Source organism: Dermochelys coriacea, chromosome 1, assembly GCF_009764565.3.
Source record: "Dermochelys coriacea isolate rDerCor1 chromosome 1, rDerCor1.pri.v4, whole genome shotgun sequence".
NCBI lineage: Eukaryota > Metazoa > Chordata > Testudines > Dermochelyidae > Dermochelys > Dermochelys coriacea.
In genome coordinates, this window is record NC_050068.2 from 12860402 (window position 1) to 12876700 (window position 16299).

Sequence of the window (16299 nt, forward strand, 5' to 3'; positions counted from 1 at the left end):
GCCCTCTTGGAAAGGGGGTTTAGACAGATGTTGAGGAGAGGCCCTTTGGTGGTACTGGATGGGAAGACAGCACCATGCTGGGGCTGGTGAAACATACTGCAGCTTCCTTTCTCTCTGAGCACCTGCACTCTGTGCAGACACCAAGGCTGCTAACCCCGATGGAAGCATCTGAAAGACACTTCACAATGAACCTCACAGAATCCTCCTCCCATGGCTTTTACTCTGGGAAGGTACAGGATAGCTCTGTGAGGCTTCTGCTTGGTTCTGCAGGATAGCTCTGCGCTATTGTAAGAGCTAAGTACTGCATCAGGACCTGGCAAACCAGCGTTCTAGTCCCGGTTCTGGCACTCACCTACCTCGTGATCATGAGCAAGTCACTTCCCATCTCTGGGCATCTGTTTCCTCCTTCCACTCTTGGTCTGGCTTGTCTATTTTAATGGTAAGCTCTTTGGGGCAAGGGCTGGCTCTGACCACGCATCTGTACAGCATCTAGTGCAATGGGGCCCTGATCTCAGTCAAGGCTTCTGGGCACAGACATCATACAAATGGTAGTAAATAGTATTGCTATCTATGGTTTCTGATTAACCCCTATTGACTTCCATTATCACCTTATTTTCCTCTACCGCTTTATTAATTGTTACAGCAAATGTCTTAGTATTAAAGAGAAACTTCTTAGGCTCCCCCTCTCCCCTGCAGTGTGCTTCCCTTTCGCCAATCCATTGGGGCTATATCTCCCCTCCAGGTCTTCTCAGAAATAACTGCTAAGATTATTTCTGCTACTTCCTTTAGGTTAAGTGGAATCAAACCTTTCAGGTTTCATTATGTCCCCATTCCCTAGCTGGTGTCTAATCTGTCCTTGAGGCCTCTCTGTCCCCTTTTAGCTGGGATTGCATTCCTAAGCATTTCAACCTTCTCACTGTCACCTGTTACTTGTTCACCCCAGTGGTTACAGCGTGGGTGGGTGGGGAAGAGGTGGGGTTGTGCGGGGCTTACAGACCTGGATCAGAGCTACTGCCCCACACAGCACCCCAACCCTACTCCAGTCCCCCATGGGCAGGCACAGCCTGCTCATTGGCCCATCTGCACACACACGGGAGCCCTAGATCTAGCTTTCCAGGATTCCAGCCCTGGCACAGCCCAGGTGCCACAGAGAGGCTGGGAGGAGCCGGGAGAAGCTGCAGGGTGTGCTGACCTTCCTCTGCTGGCTGCCCAGTGCCTGGGGAGGATAGGCTCAGAGCTAGGACAGCAGGGAGGGACAGGATGGGTATGGGAGGGAAGAGAGGCAGCATCCTGGGAAAGGCAATACCTCCAGCAGGGACTCCAGGGACTCTCTGCACCCCCAGAGAGTCCCCTCGGCCTCAACCCCACTGACAGTCACTGCACCCATGGCCACAGAGAGACCCCAGTTCTAACTACACTGACCGTCACTGCACTCCCAGCCCCAGAGAGAGACCCCCCCCACAATCCCACTGATTCTCATTTTGACCATCAGCTCCCAATCCCTAGAGAGACCCTCCAACCCACTGAAGCTCACAGACTCCCTCCCCTCAAGTTGTCCATCCCCCAAACTCACAGGATGTGTAGAATCGTAGGATTGGAAGGGACCTCAAGAGGTCATCTAGTCCAGTCCCCTGCACTCAAGGCAGGACTAAATATTATCTAGACCATCCCTGACAGGCGTTTGTCCAACCCGTTCTTAAAAATCTCCAATGACGGAGATTCCACAACCTCCCTGGGCAATTTATTATAGTGCCTACCCACCCTGACGCTTAGGAAGTTTTTCCTAATGTCCAACCTAAACCTCCCTTGCTGCAATTTAAGCCCATTGCTTCTTGTCCTATCCTCAGAGGCTAAGAAGAACAATTTATGCATTTTATTTGAATAATTTGTATGAGGCCTATTGCCTCATTTAAAAACAATATCAATAGGCATCAGTAAAAACTACATGCACTCACCTAGTATATGTATAAAGACATTGTGAAGTATCTGTATTAAATGCATGAACATTTATTTCGTGTGTGTGTGTGTGGAGGGGTGGTTATGCTTGATCCCAGCCCTCTGGCTTTCAAACCACTTGAAACACTGGTTCACCCTTCTTACTAAGTAGCAGGCAGAACTTTCCATTATCACCTCTTGCTTTTCATGTACTTATTCAAAGTTTGCTCATCCCATTTTGCCACCTCATGCTAAAAGTACAGTATCTCAGTTGGTGCCTGGCTCCTACAGTCACGCCCTGAAATTTCTTTAGTTATTGTGGGGAATGCCCTGCTCATTTTTACTTAGCTTTGTAAAAGCAGAACTATCCATTCGATGAGAGTGGTTGAAAGAGTAGGTGGAATGGTCTTATAGGTAAAGGGAAGACGTGGGATGCCGGATTCCTGCGTTCTATTCTTAGCTCTGCCACATCACTTAGCCCATCTGTGCCTCGGTTTCCTCCTCTGTAATATTGGAGATGTAGTCATAGCTACCTACAAGAGTGTTGTGAGAATAAATTAACTGATGTTTCCTAAAGGCTCTGAGATCCACAGAGAGAAGGAGATATTATTATATTAACAGAAACTGGGGGACTCTCAGGCTATCATATGCAAATATAGGAATAGCCAGTGATTTATTTATTTTGGGCTTTACAGAAAGAATTGTCATCTCAGTTCTACCAAAAGAGACCAAACAGTAAGCATGTGCTGCCCCCAGTGGTCAATTAGTGTAGTGTCACAATAGAATATCTGGTTTTGTGTATGTTTTTGGAAAGTACTGAGAGTGGAAAATATCGGAAAGGTGTTGTTTTTATTACATGTACCTAGGAGCCCCAATCACAAATGGGGACCCCATTGTGGATGGTGTCTGATGAACACAACAAAAAGACAGTCCCTGCCTTGTGCGTAAAAATGCGTTGTCATTTTATCATCAACAGTAAGGAATTTCTACGAAGAGAACTCTTCTAATCTTCACTCAGTAAAACTGTCCTTCAAAATGCCTGTTCTGTGTGAGTCACCAACACCTCAGTTTAACAGCGTTATGGGGGCTACCGTAAAACAGCACCTTCTTACCCAGAAGACATGCCCCATGTCTGCATTCCAAGCCATATCTGCTTATTTGTCATTTAAGCAATTTTTTAAAAACTAATTTTTAGTCCTGTTAGCCCTAAAGTGTCAATACAGCTCTGGGAGAGCGTGATGGCTTTGATTTTTGCAGCCAGACCTATATTGGAATAAGTAAGTGGCTCAGGGGTGTGAAAAATCCACCCCTCTGAGCGATGCAGTTATACTGACCTCACCCCCTGCGTAGACAGCACTGTGTCAATGGGAGGCTTTCCCGTCAGCATGGTAGCATCTTAACTGAAGCGCTACAGCGGTTCAGTTGCATTGTTTTAAGTGTAGACCTGCCCTGACTCACACATGCTTAACAGAACTGTTAATTAAATTCCAATTAGAGTCTTAGAGGGTAAATTTGCAAGGCTGGCTAAAGCTGGATATCTTTAGTGTCTCTTGTTTTCTTTACACTACATTTACCTGTCTCTGAACAGAAGTGGTCACAAACAGCAGGCAGGCAATCCCATTTCTCAGAACTCTTAACTGAAGCCCAGTTGCCCACTTTGCTCCAAGAATTGACTCTAGTTAGATTAAGGCTGAATGCCTCAGCTTCCCTCAACAAAATATCCATCACAAAACTGTCAGCATGGACTGAGCATCACAACGTGCATGCTAAGAAAAAGAACTTCTAAGGCTATGTGCAACGTCATCTGGTGACTCTTGCCGTAACAAATACCTTTTAAAAACCAATTGAAACTGATCCACAAATGCCAAGAAAACAGGCAGAAAAGATATCTCCAGCTATTCATACCAAAACAAAGGACACAGTGTCTATGCCCAGGATTATTTTCTTTAGTAAAAGCTTCCATCATTCTAGTTTCCTTCTTTTCCATTAATCATCTATTTTATAACATTCTGGCCTGGTAAAGCCTATGATTCCATATATGCAACAGAACTGACACCTGCTAATGTGTAGGAATCACTCACAAGGTTGGATTTATGGCTACAGAACTGCCAACCCTAAGCATTCAAAAATCAGGAGCCAGACCTCAAAAAACCATGAGGTTGTCTGAAAAAATCATTAGATTTTTTTCAAAAATAATACATTTGGGGTTTTTTTGCTATTTATTCATTCATTCCTTCTGGGCTTTCAAGACTTTAGGGTTATGTTTTCAAGCTTTTCTCTGCAATCTTGACAGCTAGATATCTACTTTTTTTTTTTTTAACAAAAGCTGAAATTCGGGTCCAGTCATGTGACTGCAAGAGCTACGGAGTAGCGCAAGAATTGGCAGCACTATGGCTACTTTAAACACAGGATAGAAATGGTGACCTGTCATAGGGACACCACTGAGCAGCACATGCTGCTGCTACCTTATTAGGGGAAGCAGAATAAGAGGCCGACACAGAGCTCACATTACTCCACCTTGTGGGTCTACAGGATAACAAAGCTTGTTACATCATTCTGTTTGTTATGAAAGAGGCACTTGGTGGTTAACTGGACTTCCAGCTGTGTTGACTTGGCTAACTTGTGTTCTTGGCCTGTAGCTAATCTACTCCACTATTTGTCAGTTCCCACATTGAGACATTTTCCACAGAAAGTTACTGGACTCGTCCCTACTTGCTACTTCCCTTTGACTCTTAGCAGACACAGAGTAGGACAGGCCTTGAGTCTTCTTCAACCCAGGCTGATGTAGTAACTTCAGAAACTTCTGTGCCAGATCTCAAATTCCATTTGTATGGCCTCACAAAAACTCAGTCACTCAGCCTTCCTGGGCACCTGCCTCAAATTCCTATCCTTGTCTCACCAACTTCTTGGGGTCTGATATCTTTGCAGAGTCTCAGGTCAGGTCTACATTAAAAAGTTAGATTGACTGAACTACGTCACTCAGGGTTGTGAAAGATCCACATCCCTGAGTGGTAGAGCTGAGCAGACCAAACCCCTAGTATAGGCAGTGCTAGGCTGACAGACGAATTCTTCAGTCAACTTAGCTACTGCCTCTCAGGGAGGTGGATTAACTATAGCGATGGCAGAACCTCTCCCTTCACTGTAGTGAGTGTCTGACTGGAGTGCTACAGTGACACAGCTGCAGCGATTTAAGTGTAGACCTATCCTCAGCAAGGAGTTGGCTGGTATACAGTGCTCTTCTCCTTGCTGAGTGTACTAGCTGCCATAGCAATAGCTTGGGAACACAATCATTTATCATAGCATTGGGATTCTTTGGGGAAAGTTGCCCTTGGGTTCTTATAATGGGTAGCAGGTTTAAAACAAACAAAAGGAAGTATTTCTTCATACAAAGAACAGTCAGTCTGCGGAACTCCTTGCCAGAGGATGTTGTGAAGGCCAAGACTATAACGGTTCAAAAAAGAACTAGATAAGTTCATGGAGAATAGGTTCATCAATGGCTATTAGGCAGGATGGGCAGGGATGGTGTCCCTAGCCTCTGTTTGCCAGAAGCTGGGAATGGGAGACAGGGGGTGGATCACTTGATGATTACTTGTTCTGTTCATTCCCTTTGGGGCACCTGGCATTGGCCACTGTCGGAAGACAGGATACTGGGCTAGATGGACCTTTGGTCTGACCCAATATGGCCATTCTTATATTCTTATAAGAGGTATAATTTATTTTCCTCTGTGCATGAAATGCTCTTTGGAGTCAGATAAGCATGTTTCTTTGTGGATGCAAAGTGTTTTGCCAGCATTCTGACAGCTTTAACTGATTGAATTTCTCTAGTGCAGACCAAGCCTAAGTGACTGGCACAAAGTCACAAAAAGAATCCGTGTCAGAGCTGGGATTAGAATGAAGAAATTGCTTGTTCTTAGTCCTTTGTCCAGAGCATTAAATCATGCTCTTCTCTAAATAAGATGCATTGAAACTACATGAACAGCTGATCCCCAAGGAAAATATTAAACAATGTCTTCCCCATCCCATGTGCTGAAACTAGCCAAGCATAACAGTTAAGCCCAGGGCACGTCTGTATAATAGGTTTTCCTATTTATCCGGAAAGTTTCTGCAATGTATTGTTTCAAGAGAACTTGGAAGGTGCCAGTGAAAGTTGTCGTCCAGCCCAGCATCACCCAAGAGGACAAAAGCATGGAAATGAGCATTGTTGCAGCAGGAAGTTCTATAGAAGGGCGCACCCAGTTTCGCTGCACTGGATGTAGAGGGATCCCATCGGATAGAATTCAGCCCTGTGTAGAAGGCCAGCACCTCTTCAGTTCCATGTAAGCCCTCAGGCAGGTACATCATTGAGTCCTCCCATGCACAGCCCCCCCCCCCCCCAAGAATGTGTAACCACTAGAACTGTGAGAAGGCACCTTGAGGAAAAATTCTTTCCCAACCCCAAATCTGGTCCTCCCTCCTGCTCTTTTGGATTCTCTTTCGATCATGAAATGGTTAATTGTCAATTTATTCAGTAAGTTTAATTACCATGTTGAGCTGTATGTGCCATCCAGTGGATGTCTGTATATTTACTAATGAGCTATTCATTTAGCACTATTTGTCCTGGAGCATCTTTAATGACTATCCAGAGTTAGGATCTCAGTTTTACACCTGATCCAAAATGTTGCCTTCCGCAGCACACAGCCCCTAAAGCCATGCTGTAGCAGTGTTTTGGGGGGAGAGGAGGGGCAGAGTGCCACCTAGTCAGGCCCTGAGTCATTTGTTAAACTTTTGAATGCCTTATTTTTATTGCATTTTTAGCCCATTTCATGACTTTGATGCACGATTTGCATGCATGATTTATCCCTGTCATATAAGAAAATAAATATGCACACTAGGATCTGTAAATCTGTATTTATTCATGCCATATATTAGCAAATTTAAAAAAATCATTTCTTCTTATAGTAACTTTTTAATCTGAAGAATAACTGAAATGTACTAACATCAAAAAATTGACCTGTGCACCAACGTTGGGTGGATCAGTATTAAAGAGTTACAATGGGTGACAGACTTAGAATGTTAACCTTAGTCCTTTAGTTCAAAAGGTTGCTTTTTTTGCCTTTGCCCTCGCAAACTGAAGCACAGCGTCAGAGATCCAAAGACCGGCCATGGGCATTTTCAAGCAATAAAATAGCCAGCAATGTCAGTCTCTTCTCAGCCATCGTTGATCGAAGATATGTGTTAATGAGCCTGAGCTTCGAAAAACTGCACTCACCTCTCGCAACTCTGGCTGGCAGCGTGAGCAGATTCCTCAAAGCTATCCACACATTAGGAAAAGTGTCCTTCAGGTCTCTATCCTGAATTAATTGGAGAACTTGGAATGGAGAGTGCTTCCCGTGTTGCAAAATGTAATGGATGTTGTCCAATTCAACATAGAGGTCTTTCTTTCTTTATGATTTATGTCCAAACATTCCCCATGTCTCAGTGTCCGATGAAGGTCCATACAATCATTCAAGGGTGTCTTCCTGTCCAGCAGAAGCTTACTAATGTCATACCCCCCTCCTCCCCCAGGTCTTTTTTGTGGTGCTTAATTTGTCTAAACCTTTCTTAAGTGGACATTCAAGCAGTATCAATGAGTGAGCACCTCCCTCTTGAATTTTATTTCCGAGCTTCCCATCACCTCATCTCTGCCCTCATAACCAAACTATCTCTTCTTCCAATGAATAAGAGTTTCTTTGAAGACAGACTCAACTCCTAAGTTTCCTGCCATTTCTTTAGTAGCAGTGATGGCCTTTTCAAATACATTGTCCCTGTAGGCCACAACGAAATAAAGCAGCTTCTCATCAAAGTAGTAATGGTCACGATGTCTATCGACTGAGTTTGTAATGCCTTCCTGAAAATGTTTATTTGGAACAGGATATCATGCCAAATCAAAATTGAGACCAGAAATTTGAAGTTATTGTCTGTGAGGATCTTCCATCTGATAGTTGATGCTGAAAACAGGACATATATCCTTTGCAGTACTCCAAAGAGAGAGATACTGAATCAAAAGATGATGCTGCTGCATCTGACACAACCAGGTTAAGGGAATAGCAGCCACAAGGCAAATCTCTTGGATTCAGTGCAAGGATCCTTGCCTGGATGCCACTTTTTCTTCCCTTCATGTTCACGCCATTGTCATAACCTTGGCTGAAGCAATTTTGATGCTTTATTTTATTCTCATTCAAAGAATTCATAAACAGTTCTGCTAGACCTTTTCCAGTAGAGTCATCGACAGACAGGAAACAGATAAAATGTTCCTTTACTTGGATACAGCCATCCTTGTCGTCAACAAATCTTATTTTAAATACCATTTTTTTTCACTGTGACGAATGTTGGGAGTGCAGTCCATTATTGCGGTGTAGTACGTAGCTTTGCTGCGCTGCATCAATGTTATCAAGCACCTTCCTTGCCATAATGTCAATCAATTCATTTTGAATTGTTTGCTGCAGTAACGGTCCATAGCTTCTTTATGAACTATTCAACGTAGGTGCTCATGAGTGACATTGTCGTATTTCCGAAGGAGCTATACCAAACCGAGGAAATTATTATGTTCAGTGAACAACTTATCCAACGAGCCCCAGAAAGCCAAATTATTCTTTGCAAGGAAGAGGGTAATTGAGATGAGATGCTCGAGCATGTTCCTCCAGTGCTAAGTTTCTATATTAATAACGTGCTGGTTTTCTGCATCTGTGCACTTATTCAGCTTGATTCTGGACTCAAACTCCATCTATTTGGAGTAGGCCGTAAAATGGCTGGGTGACTTTTCATGTTGCTTCAGAGCATCAGCTAAGTTATGCCAGTATTTGTACCCAGAAAGTGCAAGTAACGATTTGGTATTCTTGTCCAATATTTTGCAACAAAAACAGAACACTTTGTCCATTGATTTTGAATAAACTACCCAACGCCAATTCAGTTTCTCACCATTCTTGAGCACTCTTTCACAGTGTCACTTTGAGAAGTGTTGCTTTTGCTCATTTAGTGGAAACGTCATATCCTCAATTTTGCCCAGCCTGTTCAAAATTGTACAATCAATATCAGCAGAGTTTAGGATCACCAGCCATAAAGAAAGACCTGATGTATCAATTTGTGGTGTGCAATTTTTCTCACTGCGGTTTCTGTCATCATGCGAGGCTGATTCTTCTGTATCATTTCTCTCCTTTTCATATAAACCAGATTTTTCATTGTCATTAGTTTCCTTTTCATGTGAGCCACATTCTTCTTTATCATCATCCTCCTGTACGCCACCAGAAAAACTGGATGATTCTCCATTACTTTCCTCACATTTCCATTCCTTATCTTCAGGTATATCACCTAATTCCTTAGTAATAGGACTTCCATCATTTACACTTTGCTCCCCAATTTCTTCTGCACTGGGACAATTGCTACTGCCTAAAGCCTAGTCTATGTTGTTCTGTTTCAGATATTTTCCCATCAAATTTATCTTGCTTCAAATTGAGCTTTTTGTTTCCTATACTGAGTTCCTGAAGGCTTCTTTGGGGGCAACTTTTATTTTCTAAAGGGTAAAATAGACAGTATTAGGGAAAGCAAAAGTCTATGTTCCACAGTCTTAGAAAGTCATCAAACATTATCTGTTAAGCATGGCAAAAGAAGTAACAGTATTTCTTTTACATTATTGCATAGATAGGAGTTTGATAGATATCTCTGGCATCTCATTAAATATGTCCTTTATTAGTTGCTACTTACACTCTTCAAGTCTTAAAACACAAGTACACTCACAATTTCACAATAAAATAAGGTTCATGATATTGCAGCTGGGTTCTCACTGCATTTAACTTCATTCTTATATCTCATTGACTGACTGGTGACGCCCTACCCCTTATATACCCGCGAGGGCATGGCTGACAACATTCTAGGAGGTTCAAGGAAAATGTAGCTTTCAGAAAGTCTGGAAGGTCCCATGAGATTCTACAAAGATCCAGAACATTTTAGGAGGTTAGTGAAAAATGAATCCACATATGGAATACCTGAAACATTTTACTTCCAACATTCTATTTCCCCTTTTGTAGCTGATACCAAAAACAACCCATGGAGCCTGGCACCCCCCAAGCCCAGCACCCCAGATGATCGCCTGAGTTGCCCACCCCTAAATCCAGCCCTCGGTGTCCTCATCCAATACGGACTAGGCCTGATTCAGTTTCACTTGAGAAATCTGGTAAGATTGCAACACACCAGTATATGATGGCAGGAGCTGTCATTTGCCCTGTGAGAAGACTGAAGATTTTTCAGTAGTCTTGTTCAGTATTGTTCTGGGCCACGGTGCTCGAAGCACGACAGGTCCGGCAGGAGTACTCTGAGAAAAATGAGGCTTACGCACAGCTGTGAGTTATTGGCTTTATTGAAGGTTAGTGACCCACCCGCAACGGGGACTCCAAGCGTTGCAGTCACGGAGGCGGGGAACTCAGCACACCGGAGCTTTGCCTGGGACGGAGTCCGACGGAGGGGCAGACAGTCAGCATTAATAAGCATTACACAAAAACAGCTCATGAATATAAAGTTAGGTGCTTCTTAAAGGGGGGCTTTCTGCTACCTGGCGAAGGGCCATGCAAAGCAGCTGTGTCTTTCAAGTACTATCTCCTACAATAACAAAGCAGCTGTGTCCTTCAAAAACTGTCTCTATCCCACAGTAACGAAGCAGCTATCTATGTCCCACAATAGCCTCTCGGCTCGAGAAAGCGGAAGTTCCCTGGCTAGGTCGTAACAAAGTCTTCCGCAGTCCCTTACATGTATGAAATGCGGGAGTTTTGTAGGATTCTTTAAGCATTAATTTTTTAAACTTTCCTTTGTGGGTTCTTTTTGTTTTAACAATTATGAGAGAAAGCACACTTCTGAGTACTATCTTATAGCCTTCCTGTCACTTCTTAAAACAAAAATCCCTCAGAGACCTTCATATGACCATAAAATGGTCTGCTCTAACTGGAACAAACAAAATCCAAAATAATGGGCAATTCTTCAACTTAAATTAAAATCACATTTCCGAAGGGAACTTTTTCAGGATAGCACACGAGATGGTACCTGTTACATTTAACAAGCGGCTGAGTCTCTCTTAACAAGTCTGAGTGCCAGATTGCCCACTGGTGTCAACTCGCATCATAGCTCCATAGACTTCGGACAATCTCTGAATCTAATGCCCGAGCACTGAGGAGTGACCTAGCATATGAAAGCTCCTGGGTTTTCAATATTTCCCGTGTAGAACATTCTGATGACAATTCCTGAACACTAGTATAATCCTGATCTACCTCCCACAATGCCCCAAGCTTTCCAGTAAGATAGGTCTGCCCACTATGGTGGACCACCTCTCTGAAATATTGCAGAATCATTCCAAATTTAGGAGGCTGGTTCCCCCCTTCATTAACAAAGAATGCTTCAGAATAACTTTACTACCTTTAAAATATCCGCCCTGAAAAACTGAACTGCCTTGTACTGCTGCTGTGATGCCATGGTGATTTTACGTAACCTTTTACATAACCCTTATGTGACACCACTTCACAATATGATGATGTTTTTTATGCAGCCTCACCTCCCTGGGGGCCTGATCCAAAGCCCAAAGAATCCACGAGGGGTCTTTCTGTTGACTTCAGTGAGTTTTGGATAAGGCTGTGTGTCATGATATGATCACTTTATACTGCAAACAAATTTCTCAGGCTACTCCAATAAAAACATTGATTTAACATATTTAGGGCTCCAGAGAATTAATCTTGTTTAAAAAAGCAAACTTCATGCAGATACCAGGTTTATTCTGTGGTCTGTCACTTAGTTTTCTTATTTGCATTGCAGTAATGTTTTGAGGATCCCAACAGGAACCGATGCCCCATTGTGCTAAGCAACAGGCATGCATGTAACAAAAAGATGGTCCCTACACCAAGGAGCTGAAAATCAAAGATATTCTTGAGCAACCTATCCAAGTTTGGAATAAGTCAGATTTTTCCTTTTCGATGCAGAGTTCATGCTCTCGTGAGATTCTGCTCTTCTGTTTAGTGGGACATCTCGCTACATATTTTTGTCTTTTATATTTTGTAAGACCCATACACTTGTTCTGGGGCTATTGAAGGAGAGCTCTTCCATGCAAAATAAGAGATATTTTATGTGCTAAAGCACTCAAATCTTGTACACCAATCCCCTGGAAACTTGCTAGATAGCCGTGTGGTATTGTTATTTTATATATTATAATGTGATGGCTGTTGTGCATGTGTACCACTGCCCTCTACTGGTTGGAATGTCTCAACTCTGTGCCAGGTATAATGCTATCTCCATCCATCCATCCACCTTAGAGTTTTCTATAGCAACTATTCGCAAAAAAGAAAAGGAGGACTTGTGGCACCTTAGAGACTAACAAATTTATTTGAGCATAAGCTTTCGTGAGCTACAGCTCACTTCACTATCATCATTGCTGAACTGGTCAGGTAGCTGTTAGCAGATGCAGATCTAAAGGAGACTCCTTTTTTAGTTCAATGACAGGGACCTATGTTTCTGGAGCAGTATGATCTGACCTATCTTTCTAGTCTCGCTGTGAAGTTCTGAGTGTGTGTGGTGTGCAGATTAATGACAACTATGGAGTCCTCGGTGATCTGAGGTTTGTTACAACATTTTAAAGTCAAACCAGGAATCTTGTGCTGTGATCTTGTCAGGTCTCATAAATTCACCCTACGCCAACGCTTCTAAAAGCCAGACTGATGCTTTTTCTGAATGTTCCTAATTCAGGTCATTGCTCTGGAAGTTGCAAGAATTGATACAAAGACATAAGCTCAAGAATGCTAAGAGAGTAAGCAAAGACTAATGGGCTATTTCCCTTTAGGGCTCTAATTTCAATAGCCAAATATTTTCATTAAGCTACAGCTGTTAATCTAAATGCAATTCAGATAAAACAAAATCCAGAACCTCAAATCTGAAATGCTTGGGATTTCTAGGGGCCTTGGGATTCCGTTTCCAGGATCAGAACCTGCGCCTATGATTTTGGTTCCTGATTGCATCTAAAACTGAAAAGGGCCTATTTTCATTTTCAGGTCTGTGACTGAAAATTATACTAGCTCATAGCTGTTTAGCAGCTTATGTGATATGAATTGGTGGTCTCTGTCTAGTTCCTGGTGGCCACATGTTGACATCACATAAATAATACTACCACAATTGTCACCTTGGTTGGTAGTTGCACTTGAGAAGCCAGAATCTGAATGGGAGTGGACACTGAACTATTCTCTTACCCTTCGAGGTGGTCCATACAAGTCAGGCATGAAGCCATTGCCTGTATTGACTGTATTTATGCAGTACTGCCAACCCCAAGCATTCAAAATTCATGAGTCAGGACTCGAAAATCATGACAACTGCTTAAAAATCAGCAGTTTTTAATAATAATAATCTTGTGATCAAATCAAGAGAGATGGCAACATTGCTTACGCTGTAGAAGAGTTTGGGCTGGATTATCAGAGGAACAGTCCCCTGGATTTGAACTGGAGTCATGGGTGATCAGCACCTCTAAAAAAAGGCAGTCCTTTCATCATATAGGATTGTCATTCCAGATCAACAAATCAAACATGTCTTAAGCAAATAAGACATCTTTACTTTGGGAATTTATACTATTACAAGAAAATGATAAGATACAAAGTGATTCTGAGAATAGTATAAAGAAAAGGAGTACTTGTGGCACCTTAGAGACTGTGCCACAAGTACTCCTTTTCTTTTTGCGAATACAGACTAACATGGCTGCTACTCTGAAACCTGAGGATAGTATGTGTAAAAAAGGAATTAGAAAATATCCTTATAAATTACCAGTACATTATCTCATAGAAATTTAGGATTTTCCAGATTTCCAGACAAATGAATACACAGGAGAACATACAGGGCCAGACTTTCAGAACTCTGCATGTACTTTGCCATGAGCAAACGTGTATTTATTTGTATGCCTAAATTGTGCATGCGTTTGAGGGAACAGCATGCACAAATGGCTAGGGTGGGAATTAGACTGAATGCAATCACCTGATTTGGAATTTGGCAAAAGCACTGTCATTAACACATCTAATCTTGCAAAAAATGCCATGGAATCTTGATACAATCAGTGGTCAGAGCTCCTGTTCTATATTTCATCTGAAAGACAGCAGCCTGTACAGCAGAGCATCCCCTAACAGCATTGCTTTTTATTCAATGCCACCTAACTGAAAGGGCATTGATATACTAATGATTCAGAAGAAAAATACATAATAAATTGACAACCACTTCTGTCAATGTCTGCCTACTTCTTAGTGGCCCCCCATCCAATTTCCTTGAGCAGTTTTTTGAGACATGAAATATATTTTTTCTACAGGATGGTTTGTTCTATTCCATTAAAAATGCTTCTTAAAATTCTCCTAATAATCATTCTAATTTTTTCTTGGCCTTATTTTCCAAAAAGTGACTGGAAGAAATAGTTTCTGGCCAGCCTTAGTATTGAAATGAATAGCCCTCTTATCATGGGGATTTTGTGAGCTTAGTTCTTACATGAACACAAGACTCATAAGCTTGTTAAGTATTTACATTCCCTGCCTGAAAGCAAGTTGATTATTCTAAAAACATTGTTGCTGTAGCAGTATATTGGATTCACATGAGCAGAACTGAGGATTTGTTGATGGAGTTATGAGTACTGCATATCTGTGTATTTGCTGCAGCTACAGAAATGTTACTTAGAGTCCCTTCATGATAAAAACAGATCAAGGACTATTCCTTCTCTTGGTATTACCTCACTCCTTAATTTAGGTAACTCTAGAATCATCAAATGTGCACAAATAGACATCATTATTGGTAGAAAATTTCAAATTACAATTTGCTAACTCTTTAGCCAATTACAAAGGATCTGATGTAATGCCCAGGGCACAGCTGAGATTTTCAGCATTGTATTACCATTATTATTAATAATTTAAGTGCCTTCAGAGTGGCTGGTACTATATAAAACATAAGGGATGTCACAGTCCCTGCCCAAAGGAGTTTATAAATTCTACGATGAAATATATTCAGAATATGCTATTATTATTCGCAGGCCACATACAATCTACAGATCCGTATTAAACTATAAGGAGTACTTGTGGCACCTTAGAGACTAACAAATTTATTAGAGCATAAGCTTTCGTGAGCTACAGCTCACTTCATCGGATGAGCTGTAGCTCACGAAAGCTTATGCTCTAATAAATTTGTTAGTCTCTAAGGTGCCACAAGTACTCCTTTTCTTTTTGCGAATACAGACTAACACGGCTGCTACTCTGAAACCTGTATTAAACTATGTAAAGTTCACACTTAAGCTATCAAAAGCAATGAAATCCCATCCTATCACCTTGTAATAAATATCTTGGTATTACAACACATACGGCACTGTAGGTACTGACTGTTTTGGTGCCTCTGGCAATAAATTCCTTCTCACAATGAGTTGGAAAAGGGCAAAATTCTAATCTGAACTATGAATTATGATAGGGTCAGCTCTTCAACTGATATAAATTGTATAACTCCATGAACTTCAGTGGAGTTATGTGGGTTTACTTTAACTGAGGATCTGGTCCGTTTTCTTTATTATGTGGACAGAGGATTTGTTGTTGTTGGCTGTGTCTTAATTTTCTTTCAGAGGGAGAATTTTAGTTTTTAATGGTTAAATTATTGAATAGTCCTCCCAGTCTCTGTTTAGCTGTAACCAAACTCCTTCTCCAGCTACGTATTGTGTTAGCGGCTGTAAGAAAACACCTTGTACCTGAACCTTTCCAAACAACACCAGTAATTCAAGAGTATTTTGAGATTCTCATATCTGGACATACAGTGAAAAAACTTGTTTTGTTAAATAACAAAAAGTCAAAAGCAGACTGCACCATCATTACATCATGCCAGCCTGGTTTTGCCAGAGGTTGCTACCTACAGTACACTAGTCTTGGACTTTTCATTGATGCAACACTATAATAAAATACAGAGGAAAATCACACAAATGGTGAAGTGAGAGCTATGTTATTCAAAGAAAAGGTATAAAGAAATCCTTCTCTCACTGATGTCAATGGCAAAACTCCCATAGATTTATGTGCAAACAGGATTTGCCCAAGGATTAGTAACTCCAATGCTTTTTCGGTGCTTTAATCAAATCTTCTGGGACTATGCCATGACAGCTTTTATATTGCTCTTGTGGATTAAGTTATTAGTGAGAGGTTCTAGCTTCTCATTATAAACTCAATTTTCAGCCCACTTCTAACTTCATCAAAACATTCAACCTGAAATTGCATGTACTGCATGAGGGTACTAATTGATGTCTGCTACAGACCACCAAATTACACAAGGAAAAGGATGATCTTCTCTTTACGCACCTACCTATGATGTGTACAAAACAAATAGGGG